Source organism: Camelus dromedarius, chromosome 22 (assembly GCF_036321535.1).
Source record: "Camelus dromedarius isolate mCamDro1 chromosome 22, mCamDro1.pat, whole genome shotgun sequence".
NCBI lineage: Eukaryota > Metazoa > Chordata > Mammalia > Artiodactyla > Camelidae > Camelus > Camelus dromedarius.
Genome location: NC_087457.1, coordinates 26,449,933 through 26,464,839, shown reverse-complemented (window position 1 = coordinate 26,464,839; position 14,907 = coordinate 26,449,933).

The following is a 14,907-nucleotide window of genomic DNA, read 5'->3' as shown; positions in this document are numbered from 1 at the left end:
TGGGCATATATCCAGAAGGAACCCTACTTCAAAATGACACCTGCACCCCAATGTTCATAGCAGCTCTATTTACAATACCCAAGACATGGAAACAGCCTAAATGTCCATCAACAGATGACTGAATAAAGAAGATATGGTATATTTATACAATGGAATACTGTTCAGCCATAAAAACCGACAACATAACACCATTTGCAGCAACATGGATGTTCCTGGAGAATGTCATTCTAAGTGAAGTAAGCCAGAAAGAGAAAGAAAAATACCACATGAGATCGCTCATATGCAGAATCTAAAAAAATTTAAAATAATAATAAATACATACATACATACATACATACAAAACAGATACAGACTCATATACATAGAATACAAACTTGTGGTTGCCAGGGGGTCGGGGAGGCGGTAAGAGACAGACTGGGATTTCAAAATGTAGAATAGATAAACAAGATTATACTGTGTAGCACAGGGAAATATATAAAGGATCTTGTGGTGGCTCACAGCGAAAGAGAATGTGACAATGAATGTATGTATGTTCATGTATAACTGAAAAATTGTGCTCTACACTGGAATTTGACACAACATTGTAAAATGACTATAACTCAATTTAAAAAAATGTTATAAATAAAAAAAATGAGAGAGAGAAATAGGCATTTGCTATGGATGCTCCTTCAGTCAGGACAGAAAGCACAGAGGAAAAGAAAGGAGTCTATTGTAGCGGTGAGGAAGAAAGGCTTTAAACAGTTTCAACCAGATATGAAAATATAAAACTTCTCTTCTAATTTCCTTTACTGCTAGTTCCTAACATACAGCTGGTTGAGAAAAAGTATATATTTAATAATGATTTATGCCACTTCAAAGAAAATCATGTCAGTGTCTCACGTACAAAAAAATAACAATACATTTTCGGTTTTTAGTGAGATCTGATCAGTAACCCTAAAATGCAACTTTTCTCAGCCTCCTAGGGAAAAACAACAAACACTGACACCATCACCAGGACTAGGCTTGACAGATAATCCAATGGAAGGTACAGACTCCATCAACGGCATGGCAGACACTGTTACATTTCTAAGGCTCACCAGGGTTGCAGGCCAAAGCCTCTTGTTTTCTTGATGCCTCACAGGGGTATCAACAATGGGTAGTTGTTTTCTAGCATCTCACCCCTCCTCTAAGCCTTTAGTGAGATGAAATAAAAACTCCTCTTGTGCATGTGTACTTTCGGGTACCATCCACTTCTCAGTCACTGCTGGCCAGGCCCAAAGCTTTGACGCTTGGGATGCTTCAGCGCTCGGAGACCTCGGAGCTTATGCGGCTTCCTGCACAGGTTTCCATAGAGAATCTGTACACGTGCCTGGAAGACCAGTAATTCATCCAGAGTTCTGTCCCTCCCTCCACACCTATTCGGTCTGTAAAAAACAGCCCAGCGGAGACCCCACGATCTGCCCCGATCAGTGGCTGTCGTAAAGTGAGGTTGTCATAAAGTATTGCTGTCGTAAAGCACGGCCGCCGGAAGTGTAGCTGTCGTGCGGGCGGGGTGAGTTCCCCGCCCCTCCCTCCCGTTTTGGATCAGTTCTCCAAACTTTCCCGGAGCGGCGGCTATACACGAGGTCTTGTGGCACAAAAATGAACATTCTGAGGGGGCGCTTGGTCTAGCACCTGACTGGACACTCCACCAAGCACTTCTGCCTTTCCTCATTTGCTCCCTCCCCTATTAGCCCATTTCACAGGCGAGGGAACTGAGGCTTAGCAAGGTTAAATGCCTTGCCCCACATCATAATTACTAAAGTAGGGGAGTCAAGACGTGAACTCAAGTCTGCCAGGCACTAAAATTTGTTCTCTTAACTTCCAGAGAAAATCCCAGGTGAGCTGACGAGAGTTGGGTTTCTCAGGAAAAGCCTTCACCGCGGGCACCCGTCACAGCACAGGTGCCTCACTTGTAAACATCTGGCACACTGAAACTGCTGGCCCAAAATGGGTTTTGCTTCTGCACTTTTGTTACCAGGATGTAGGGAACCATCTGTATTTAGCATAACTGAGTGTTTGTGAGTGGTCCTGGGAATCTAAATATAATGTATTCTGTTTCTAATTTACAAGGGGAATTTTGGTCTTTAGCCCTTTTGTTAAATTAGGCACTTTCTGAACTTCTAAAAGAGGAGGAGAGGAATGAGCACATACTGAATGTTCATTATACACTGCCCACCTTACAAATGATTCTGTCTAGTCCTGTAGCCCAAGGAGAGAGGCCTTTCCCTCAGTTTTTAGGAAGGAAATGGAAGCTTAGGCACAATGAGTGGCAGAATCAGGATCCGGACCAAGTTCCAGTGTCAAGATCGAGCTGTTTCCATGGCTCCTCTGAGTGGGCTGGCATCCTCCCCACCCTGAGCATCCTGGGGCGGCCTGAAAGTGGGGCATCACCCTCCCAAACGCTCCCCCAGCGAGGAGGAATCACGTGGTCAGGGTGCCCAGCACAGCACCACCTTGACCATCAGCTGTCTGTGTCTCGTGGGGCTGCCCTCTGAATCCAAGGGAGTGCTGCTTGGAAAACCACCCTTGATGATATTCAACTTGAGGGGGACCACCTCAGGCCAGTGACAAAGGTTCTCTACTGGACCAAACTCTAGCCAGGCTCCTCCGAGCCTCTTCTTAACAAGCCTCAACCTTGTCCTATAAAGGCTTGAACAAAACACTAACCTAGTTTCTAACAGCTCAAGGCTCCCTCCCAGTGACCCTGAGCCTCCCCTGAAAGTGCCAGCTTGAGGAAACTCAGGCTTCCAAAAGAATTGACTGAATTGTCTTCAGGCCAAGACCTCAAGGCACGGCCCCTGTCTCCCAGCCCCTGGGGAAGGCTGACTTCAGCAAGTGCCAGCTGACAAACCCAGATGGGTTTCATATGGACCAACAGCCCCTACCCCTCCCCAGTGTTTGTAATTTTTCACTTCCCTGACTCCTCTGAGCCCCCGCTCACCCCCCTCCATATTGCCTCATTCTCCCTTTAAAACACTCAGTGACTTCTGTCCAAATCAAAGTTGACTTCAGTTCACGCTGGACTCTTCCCTATTACAGTGGTATATTACTGATTAAAATTCTTGCTTACCACTTTAGCAAGGTCCAGCTTTCTTTGTCGTTGACACCAGTCAGCTGGGCCAGGCAGAGTTACTCCTCAGTGACTGCCATTCTTAATACTCCACTGCCCCCTCCCTGACACTTGCTGCTGCCCCCACTGTCCCAACCCCAACACTAGTCCTAGCAGCCACTCTCCCTGGCCTCCACTTCCCCCAGCCTCCTACCTGATGTCTCTCCGACACCTCTCTCTGGGTTTCCGCCTCTCACTTCTGGGAGGAAGAGTTGCCTGAGTTGGGCTGTGGCATGAAAATAGAAAAGTGTCTCAGCCAGATGGATGTTCAGGTCACGGAAATGGCCCATCCGAGCCCTGCTCTTTCAAATTTTACAGAGCAGTTACTAAGGGGTTTGGGAGGAAGCAGCATACTTCTAAAAGCCCAGGAACTGGGTGCTGCAGAGAAAGGAGGTGCTGCTGGACGCTCCAGCCGCCATGCGGTTGGAGCAGCCCCTGCAGAGGTAGGTGCCCAGCACTGGGGACGAGGGGTGGGCAGGAAGCAGAGCTTCTGGGCTCTTGGCCACCTTGTGGGGGAGGACTCTTCAGAGCTAGCGTCCTCACTTCACTCTTAGCTGCCTGCTCTTCAAAACCACTTCATGTATCTGCAGATGGGGTGTCAACTGGGAGTTTCCATGGAGTTGGGTAATTTCCAGATAGCTTAGTGTTTCCTCCCAAGCTGTGCACAAGACCAGATATATCTCCTGCTTTCAAGTTTTCAGAAGCAGAATTGGGTACCTTCGGTTTAGTTTGTGATGAATGTCAAGGGCATACATAGCCCAGCATCTGAGCCAGGCTCTTCCTTGTGAATTCGGGCATGTACTTTGGGTCTGTAGACTGAAGGATGTTCATCTGTAATGTGAGATTATTAGAGTTATGACTTCCAAAGTATCTTTAAACTTTAAAATAAAATTTCAACATTTCACATGTTTATATTTTCCCAGCACTATTCTGGGCAGACATTGGTAGCGTAAGAGGTGGAATTATGGAGAGATTACATGTGAGTCCTGGAGAATTCTGGGACTCTTTCTACCACTTATGACCCATCTCCCTGCAGCATTACATCCAAAATAAATATAAATCCAACTGTAAAAGCAATGAGAGCAAAGTCATCACCCACCTCAGCAAAATTTCATTAAATTTCTCTAATCCCAGAAGCCACTCTACCAGAATTTCTCATCTCTCTCTCTCCCTAACCCCTTCCCAAGTTTGTGAGCTATTCTTTTCCACCCAAGGGAACCTCCTGTTTTTCTCTTTGCCTGCACTAAACTTTTCAATTTTTGCAGCTTTCCGTATTCCCACTGAAAGGGAGGAAGAGCAGAAGGTCTTCTATACCCGTCTCTGTCATATATGAATCTAACCGCACATGTAACAGTATCTTCCCAGGAGATACTGTTTTGCTTTAAGAGCTAGCAATTTACATCTTGACCTTTCAACCCAGAGTTCCTCTAATTTCTCAGGGCCTTTTAGATCAGTGCTTTTTAAACCTGTATGTGCCTTAGAAATCTACAGATCCTGTTAAAAAGCAGATTCTGATTTAATAGTTCTAGGGTGGGGCCTGGGGCTCTGCATTTCTGATCACCTCCCAGATGATGGATGCTGCTGCTGATCGATCCTTCGACCTCGCTTTGAATAGCATAGTTTAGATTACCTTGTTTTTTTCTATGATGCCTCTGGAAACACTAAAATGCAGGTATCACAATTATTTTCATTACTACATTTGTCATTTTACAACGAGGCAGCCTAAGAAATCCTGGTCAGCCTGTAATTTCATCTCCTCTTGCCTTTGAAGTCAGAGCTAGAGTTCTCTGGCCAATGGATAGTCTGTTGGAGTCAGTACCACGTGGGGCCGTCTCCAAGACAGAGACATGTTGACAGAGAGACATGAGTTGGGACATTTCTGTATGGATCTTTAATGAACTGAGGATCTGGCTACTGTTTAAAAGAATGTCTTGAATGGGTTTCTTGGAAGATCCAAGGAGCCTCTGTTTGAGACAGTTCTCGAATATCTCAGGAGAAGTGTTAGAGACTGTTTTCAGTAGACCAGAAAAAGCTAGGGTCTTGAGATAACAGGGAGCCACTGGGCTCATCTTGCTGCTGAATTAGCATCTGGTTCTTGGCTCTCATTAGCATAACCTCCCTTGCAGATATGAACTGAAAAGGGAAGTTGGAGGGTTCAGCCTATGGAGGGGACTATGGAACCTACAGGCTGAGGGCAGGGGACCAGGAGTCTGATGTCAGTAAAGAGCAAGACCACGGAGTTGGTGATCAAACTGCTGCCCAGAGAACATTCAGAAGACAAAAACGCCTGCCCGCTGCCTTCTTAAATGTTATGAGAAATCAAGGCGTGTCATAGCTGAAGGGACCTCAGAGACCATCTGGCTCTCAGCCTCCATTTGCAGATAGAGAAACTCACCTCCAGGAAGTTGGGTGATTTTCTCAAAGTCATAATATTAGTTGGGGCTTTTAGCTGGCTTTTGAACTCCTGGTTCTGAGCTCTTTGCAGCTGAACCTCTTGTTTCTCACATTCATCAACTCTCACATGTGAAATTCACTGTAAAAACAATTTGTTCCCAAGGATGAACTTAAACTCTGCTTCTGAAACTACACAGGCAGTGGCCAGGAAAAAAAATCAGCAATAGAAGCCGTCACCATGTCCCCCAGAGCCCAGCTGTGGCAGCTGCAGGGAACTGCACAGTTGGAGGCAGGTTTAGATTGTCCATGCAACATGTCTCTGCAACTGACAGCTGATTCCATCCCCATGCGTTTATTTAATCCCTACAACAGCCCATTAAGGAGATAATAATCCCATTTTACAGATGGGGAAACTGAGTCTCACATTACATAAATTGATGTAGGGCATACATCTGCTGACCTGGGACTCAGACGGGGTCCTGCCTCCTCCCAAATCCTGTGCCTCTTCCATCCCTTGCCTGGTCCCTCGCCTGGCTGTGCCCTCCTTGAGTTGCCAGGAGCATTGTCTAGAGGCGCTGGGAACAGGACTTGGTTTTCATAAACACTGAGAGGAGGAGTAGAATCCAGGAGAAATGGGACCTAAAGCTCAGCCAGTGGGAGAAGCAAGACAAAGGGAGGACAAAGCAGGATAGTTAATGGGAGAAGTTTTGCCTGGTGCCCAGCAGTCACCATGCAGTCTCTCCTCTCTGCTCTGGCTTCTATGAAAGGATCATTCAAGGTACTTTCCAGCAACTGTTTGAGACTCTTGATGAGTTGGAATAATAGCAGTTTGTGTGGGTGGTGGGAGCCCCCTTTCTCACTTTTCTTTCCTTCTTTCCTGTCCTGACCCCAGACGCAGTAAGTCACCCATAAAACAGCCCAAGAGTATGGCAGGTCTGGGTCATACCCGGGCTGATGCTCCCATTTCTGTGTAGTGAGTCCTCCAGGCTTCCATCCCTAACAACAGGGACTGAGTGCCCGAGGAGAAAGGCAGTTATCTACCATAACCATGACATCTTTGCTTCACACTGACCATCAAACTGGGGTTTTGTTTGTATCTGTAGCAAGGTAGTCAGCTTGAAAGCAGATTTCTAATGGGAGAGATTTTTCTCAATTTTTCAGTAGGTCAAAAACCAAATTAGGTGACCCAGATCATTTTCCCACATAAATAAAGAAATTCCACTACCCCCCTCCCGCCCCCCACATCCTTCAGTGACAGCTGAGCTGGTTAGGCTGTAGTCCTTGGCAGCAGGATGTTGTGACATGAAGGAAATGGAAAGCCCAGAGCACGTCCCTTCTAGAACTGAGGGGTTGCAGGAGGACGGGAAGGAGATAAAGGAGAACAAACTCAGGGGCTTGGGTTCACTCCCTCACTCAGTGCCAACTCTTAAACCTGGAGGGAAGTCCTAGAAATAACAGTCTAACGCACTTTCAACCACAGGAATCGGACAGTGGAGAGGAGGAGGTGGGGGAAGAGGTGAAGCAGATGTGCTCAGCAGCATTTCGGAAGGAGGAGACATGAGTTGAGCTGTTGCTACGTAATTGTAAAGCCAGTTTAGAAGCCAGAACAATTGCTTTGGTTCCTCAGTGGATTATTTTAAGAAATGCTGCATCACCAGTGTTTTCGGTAGTGATGTCAAGAAAAATTATCCAAAACTTAGAAGTCAGGCAAAGGGAGAGCGGCATAGCCTTTCAAGTTCATATAGTCCACTTGATTGTCTAATGGAAGGTACTTTAGGTTGGCTTGCTAGCTACTACTGGGTAAAGGTTCACATTTTGTGAAGTTACATGTGAACCTACAGGTCTTCACCAGGTAGCGATGCAAATGATCTTTAGCTAATAGAAAAGATAACTACAAAGTATGCTTTATTGCCCCTGTAGGACATTGATTAGTTTTGTTTCTAACCTAGCAGTCTTATTCCAACATATTTTTTTCAATGGCCATATAACCCTTGTTCCTGGAGTTCTCCTCTGAACCAGGCTTACCATCCTGCTGGTTCCTGTGTTAAGCTTTGACAGTCGTTCATTCTACATTTGTATGAAAATCTTGTTTGTTAACTTTTTGAAAAGCATACGCGTCAACCACTAAGTGGGAAAGGGATTCAGAAGAATTAGACCCTGAATGTGAAGACGTTTTAGGAATGCCTTCACTGATTCAGTTTACATTTACTCTCTTTTTAGGTATGGCAAAGGTGGTTAATATTAAAAAAAATGATTAGGTCCAAGGGAGGACTTTCAGTCAATTTAAGACAAAAATTCTACACGATAAGAAATCATTGTAAGTTGGCAGTGAAACGCAAGGGTGTCAAAGAAATGCCGTCCAGCTGAGGCAGGAAAGCAAGTCAACTACAATCTTAGTGAGGACTGAGAAGGAAAAAAACAACCAAATATGTCAAAACCAGAGGCGTGGACTCCTGCCCCAGAGCACCTGGAAGGCATGGACTTAAGTCTCCTGGGTCCCATCCCTGTCCTCGGCAAGGATCCGTGCTCTGGCCCCTCTGGTCTGATGACTAACCTCGGGGCATCAGTATTGGAAGCAGAATGGGCTTGAGCTGGGTTGCCATAACAACTTCTTTACAGGGTAGGGCTGTTTTTTAACACCAGGAAGACTTGGATTCATATGTAAATGAAACTCACTATTAATACTATTGTATTGTATTTCAGGGCAATCTGTGATCACTTGGAATTTAATGTATTTCTAGTATTTCTAGTGTTAAAGATAATTTGCCCTATTGAAGGATCCAACTAATGAGCCTTAGGACTCCAGTTTAAAACGCGCTTTTGAGTTGTTTACACATATGGTTTTAAATGGAAGGGAACGAGATAATCCTTTTAAGTTTGAAAACAATTCTGGGTCATTTCAGCAGCGTAACAGACTGTCTTATTCAGAGTGTTGTTTTATCTGATTTTTAAGTTATTGCAAGATGCTTGGAAAGGCTTTTCAGTCAGATGTGCTCAAAAAGATATCTGAATATAATACATTTATCAGCGAAATTGTAGTATTTGAGGGGATCCCCTGACAAACTTAACTAGCCGCCTTAAATATTTTAAGTGCATTTCCCTACTTTTTAATATTCAGATTTCTTTTTAAGTAGTTCAACTGCTTATTGACAGATTTCCCAAATAAGTAGATATTGCGCACAAAGGAAGAACAGTGGCACCCATCATCCAGCTATACAAAGGCTTAAGTCACAGCTCACTGCAGTAGAAAAAAACAATGGATGAGTGGAAAAAACAGGATGAAGCATTCTGTGCTTTGCATAGATGGCCCCTAGGTAGTTAAAATGCGCATCTCAGGAAGAATTTCAATGACTCCAGATTCTTGCATCTTCCCATACATAGAAAAGCACTAAAGTCATTAACCTGAGATGACTGTTCTCGGTCATTTGTGGTAATCTTCGACCAAAATGTGTGTTTGACCACATGTATTTCTTAGCCCCCAAAATTCATATATATACTGGCTCCTCCCCTATCTCGTCAGATCAGTTCCTCAGAGCTATGGAGAGGCTGCTTTCCAGGCTACAGTCCCCCCACCCCCTATCCCGCTGTAAGTTCCCTGAATAAAACTGAAACTCACACATCTTACGTTGTGTTGTTCTTTCAGTCAATGATATGGTTGTTGAAAATGTACTTTACTAATAAATAAAATAATAGGATTCGGAAGTTGAAAACTTAAGAAAGAAAACAGCTTCTTTTTATATGTTTGTAAACTTCAGTAAGTTGAATACTAATTTTTAAAACCAAACTGGAGCGAGCCTCGTGTAGAGCAATAAGACGGCCCGGCTCATCACCACTGCATCCTTCCGAATCTAAGCTGGTGGGATGAGCTTCCAGGAGTGAGAGCTGTTGTGTTTCTCCATCCTCCCTTCGCATTATTTTCCTTTCAGCCCTAAAAATTCTAACACTGGGTGTCAGTGTTGCCCAAACACACAGACCTATTCTCAGAGCCAGGAGGTAAACCGTTGAAGTAAATCCTTTGACAAATCACCCAGAAAAGCTTTTAAATATGTTTGCAAGCTCGACCGCAGAAACAAAGCAAATTGTTATTCTGATCTCTGAAGCTGGCATTGCAGGTTTCGCCAGTTCCCCCACCTGGCTCGGGCACACCTGCAGTTCTGCAAGTCTACAGAACAAGGGCAAATAGCTGCTTTCCCACCCCATCTGCCCCTTCCAGAAGCTTCCTTTCCATGCAAGGGTCCACTTGTTATAAAATCAATCCGGGACTTTGAACTGTTTGTCCCCTTCACTAAGAGTAACTATTTCATGCAGTATAGAAACAGAAGAGGGGGGAAGAGATTTAAACACAGAAGAGGAAAAATGAACAACAAAAGAAATGAGTTGAACTCACAGGCTCATGGTTCCTGGAATCATTCCAACCACCTGACATTCACCTCCTGCATCAGAAATGCTTCTTCCTTGTTTTCCCCTGTTTATTCTTCCTCTTCTCTATCTCCAGACTCACGTTGAGATTTGGGTTTGTTTAGTTGGTTGCTTATTTTAATTGTTTTAGCCACAATTGCCTAGTGCTTAAAACCCAGATTATTTTCCACCTGTGTTTTCAAATTTGACTCCTTATCCCATCCTCTTTCTTCCTGCCCTCCACCAAGTGGCACAAGGTCATTTAAGTTCCAGGGCTGCTGGGCACAGGCAGTTAGAAAGAGCATCGTCATTGGTGAGTATGGAAACCTCTCTGGTCTGTTTCTCCTCCATATTTATATTCTCTTTCTCTCCTTATTTCCTCTTTCCCTCCCTGTTTCCTCTTTCCCATCCACCCTTTTCTTCTGTTCTCTCTTCTTTCTTTCTGTTCCTTTTCCATAATGTAAAATCTATTCCATTAAATGCTTTCTGTCTGGCTAATTCTATGTAATTTTCTAACATTCATTTTTGACTTTCAAGGGGGACCCTCGCCCACCATACTGTGTTACACTTTTCACAATTTGATGACTATGAACTAGTTTCTGGATAAGCCACAGAAAGGTATTACCCACCTAGCTTTGTCCTCAGAAGTTGGCACGGGGCCCTCTGCTCCATGGAGTTGCATCTGGAATGCACGTTACTATACAGCAAAGCGGGGCGGGGTGGGGGGTGGGGTGTCACACTCTCTACTCTGAAAAGATCTTCCAGCAGGAGGATGCCAGTGTCCTTGGCCTGACCAAGTCCCTGCTGAAGAAGCTAAAGGGAAATGACCAGGTCACCTCCAGTGAAGAAGGATCAGACCCTCTGGGTACAGCTGGGCCAACTCCAGTTTGATCCCAGATTCGAGAAGAGTCCTGAACAAGGAGAGGTTGCAATGGATTCGTCCTCAGTGGTGCCATTAGCTCTTGGCTTCCATCCTCCACTCAGCTGCCTGGCCAAGCTTCCTTCCTTCCTCAATTTTTCTAGCCCTCAGTTATTCCACTGTCTTAGTGGGATCATCATTTCAGTCACCAATATTGTTGACTTTGGTATTAGTGAAACTTTAAAAAGCCTTTGGCCAGCACTCACAGATTTTGTAATCTGACATCTCTGCTTTGGACCCTTTACTTAAGTATTTAATAATGTACACACTGTTTGCCAATCTGCTTTTCCCCCTTGACAATCACGCTGTACATTTCCCCTCTGTTATTTAGTAGACTTGTAAACATCATTTTGATGGTTGTGTTGTAATCCATCATGGGATCTCCCATAAAGTAATCCTTGCTGTTGGACATTTAGGTAATTTCCAAATTTTCACTACTGCAAATAATGCCTCAACAAATATTTGTGTAGCAAGATCTTTGCAATCATTCTTTCAAGTATTTTTAAAATGCGTATGTAATAAATGAACATATGCACTTGGTGAAAACAAAACATTACAGATATGATCAAAGTCCCAATTAATGACCAACTTCAATCTAGTCACTGTCATTCTATTAGAGGTGACTACTATTACTGGTTAATGTGAATCCTTCTCTTTTTTAATGTGTTTACATATATTTTCATGTACCTAAATAAAGTATATAGTGCTGGATGGTTTTTATTTGCGAGGCGGGGAGTGGTGCACAGATGCTCACGTGCTATATATATTCACTCGGCAGCATGTCTTGGAGACACTTCCACGTTACCACATGAAGATCTGCACCCTTCTCTGGAACTGTTGCGTGGGATTCCATAATAAGGACAAATCACTGTTTATTGAGTTAGTTCCCTATTGCTGCGTATTTGGGCTCTTTTTAGTTTTTTGCTAAGACGAGCAATGTTGCATTAGATCTTTTCCTCCCGCACACGTGCAAATGTTTCTCTGGCGAGATTCAGAGAAGTAGAATTGTTGGATCTAAACGGAGGCACATTTTTTAAGAGCCCCTGTTAAACTGGCCACCAAAGTAGGAGCACGGTCACACTGCCACCAGTGAGGGGATGTGCGTCCCTGCCACCTCACCCACGCTTTCTATGATTAAATTTTTGATTGTTGCCTCTCTGATTAAAAATAGATCTTATGGTATTTTATTTGCATTTCCTGATTTCTAAAAGATTAAATATCTTTTTGTGTTTATTTGCTTTCTTAGGTCCCATTCCTGAAAGTTTAGTTCCTGGGTCAGAGGATATGCAATGTAAACTCTCACTCGGAGTCTATAAATTCTATTTTTTCATACTCTCTCCAGCACTGAGTTTTAAATCTGTTGCTGTTTTGGCAATTTTGTGGGTAACTGTAGCATCTCATTTGTCTTAAATTGTTTTTGTTAAGAATGAGATTGTCTACTTCCTTATAATTTGGGGCAGTTTATATTTCCTTTTTTTTGTGAGTGGCTTCTTTCCTTATTTCTCCCATTTTTGTGTGAGGTAGTTCATCTTTATTTCTGTGTGCATTTATAAGACTTCTTTAGACGCATAAAGAATGTTAACGTACATCTGAGGATTCAATAAGGTCCAGATAGTTCAATAAAAATACTATTCTTAGTGTATTAATATAGAACATAATACATAAACATATTATTATATAATATATAATAATATTCCTCATAATAATATAAATTCGTTACAGTGTAGTAACAGGCTGCTGCTAAAGGGGCCCCTGGAAAATCCACTTTGGGGACTAGAACCACTCAAATAAATAACTAGAACTTTCTAAGATGGCCGTCTTCCTTTGGCTTCTGTATTGTCTCCTAACCAGTGAAGCTGCCTGGCAGAGCGTCGCGATGAGCCGCGGAGCCTGGATGTCTGTGAGTGAGTAGACGCCAGCGGTGTCCTGCTGTAGGATCGGCAAGTGGCTTACGCCAGGTCACTGCAGGTCCCCAAGCTGGAGGGGCGACCGCAGCTTTTTACTTCTCTCTTTGGGCAGAAAATCCTCCCTTTCTCCCAATCAGAGAAGGTTGGCCTTGCTTTCACCTGTGTCTTGAAAGTCTATTTTCTATCTGAAGGAGGAAAAGATAAGGTTCTAGAACTAGAAAGCTAGTTGGTAATGAAATAAACGTGTGTGAAGGCGGACTAACAAGATTGCTGTCTGGCACAGACGCTAGCCTGAAATTGTTCATGGCAGGTTCAAATGCCAGCTCCACCCCGACTGACACGCAGCTTTGACCTGGGGCTCAACTTTCTCATCTGTGAAATGGGAATCATGTTAGTACCTATTTTTAACACAGCTGTGAGGATTAACTGAAAGAGTCCACCCATGGATTCCGGCGCAACAAGCATTTTTTATACAATATATCTAATCTCAAAATAAAAACAGATCTCTGTGTGTGTATTATATTTTCCAAAGTAGTAGACAGAAACATATGGGGGTGTACACATTCTTCTGAAACACTGTCGCTATAAGAGTCTGAGATGATTAAAAGGACTTTTCTTGTTTGTCCTGGATATGACAGTAGGTGTTTGGTTTTTTTTTAAAACTCACTTCAGTTGAAGAGTCTGGCAACCACGGCTTACCCAGCAACGGTTACTATGGCTGCGAGGAGGAAGCAGAAAGGACCTCCCAGCAGTGTTTACTGAAGGAAAGGGAGTCAATAGCTCAGGTAGTTACTAATGACTGTGCTTTGTCCTTGAGACCAAAGGACAGGAATGACTGCAAAACGTGCAGAAAATCAGCCACGCCCTTTCCAAGGATATCACAGGACGTACCTCCGCACACGGAGAGGAGCCATCCCCGACTCCATCAGCATTTCCCCGCACAGAGAAGTACGACCACGGTCCCCTTTTGTCAGCATGGGAGCTGATTCTCCGTCTCGAGTTTCACTGTATTCTGTAGTCTTGCTAACGTCCTTAGCCTTTCAGGGACACTTCTTCTCAAGAAGCGAACACGGATGGTTCACACCAGCCCAGATTTCTGGGCTAATTGCAAGCATGGTGGAAATGGGCAAAAGAATTCATGAAGTCACTGATGCCTCCCTGCTCTGTTTAAGGGCTGTTTTCAGTGATAGTTCATCATGACCTGTGAAATGGAGATATATTGATAGTTATTGGGGGAGAATGAGCTTCAGCTGGGCAGATGTGGCTTTGAATCCTTTCTCTACCCCTTAGAGAATGTGTGACACCTGTTGGTTATTGAATATCCCTGAACCTCAAACTTCTCGCCTGCAGACTGAATATGACACTTCTGTTGAATACGTTACAGCGTGTCGTGAGCATCAGAGGTGGTATATGGAAAACAGTGACCACAGCATGGGGAACAGAGTTGCGTTTTGTGGCAGACTGAATAATGACCCCCAAAATGTCCACATCCTCATTGCTGGAACCTGTGAGTGTTAGCTTGCGTGGCAAAAGGGACTTGCAGGTGTAATTACATCAAGAATCTTAAAACGGGGAGATTACCCAGATGGGCCTGCTTGTGATTACAAGGGCTCTTATGTGAGAGAGGTACGGTGTCAGAACAAGCGGTACAAGAGGGGGATGTGACCACTGAAGCAAAGGTTGACGTGATGCAGCCACAAGCCAAGGAAAGCAGACTGCTTCTAGAAGCTGGAAGAGGTGAAGAATGGATTCTCCTTTGGAGTCTCCAGAAAAAACACCTGCCAATGCCTTAATTTTAGACCCATGAGACTTACTTCTGACGCTCTGACTTCCAGAACTGTAAGAGAATACATTTGTGTTGTTTTAAGCCCCTAAGTTTGTGGCAATTTGTCACAGCAGCAATAGGAAACTAATAGACCTTTCTATAAATGGTGGTCCTTTTCATTATCAAGCACAACAGTGTTCATTGAAAATGTAGAAAAAAATATGAAAATTGTAAAGTGCCACGTGAAGATTATTATCATCAATGTTCCTATTTTATTCCGCTTTCATTTAAGTCAAGTCTGCTGCTTCTAAACTTTTTGTATTTAAATATTTTCCTGTTACTATCTCCATGGATGGCAAAACTATACTTCCATTCTTTTTACCATTTTCAAAGA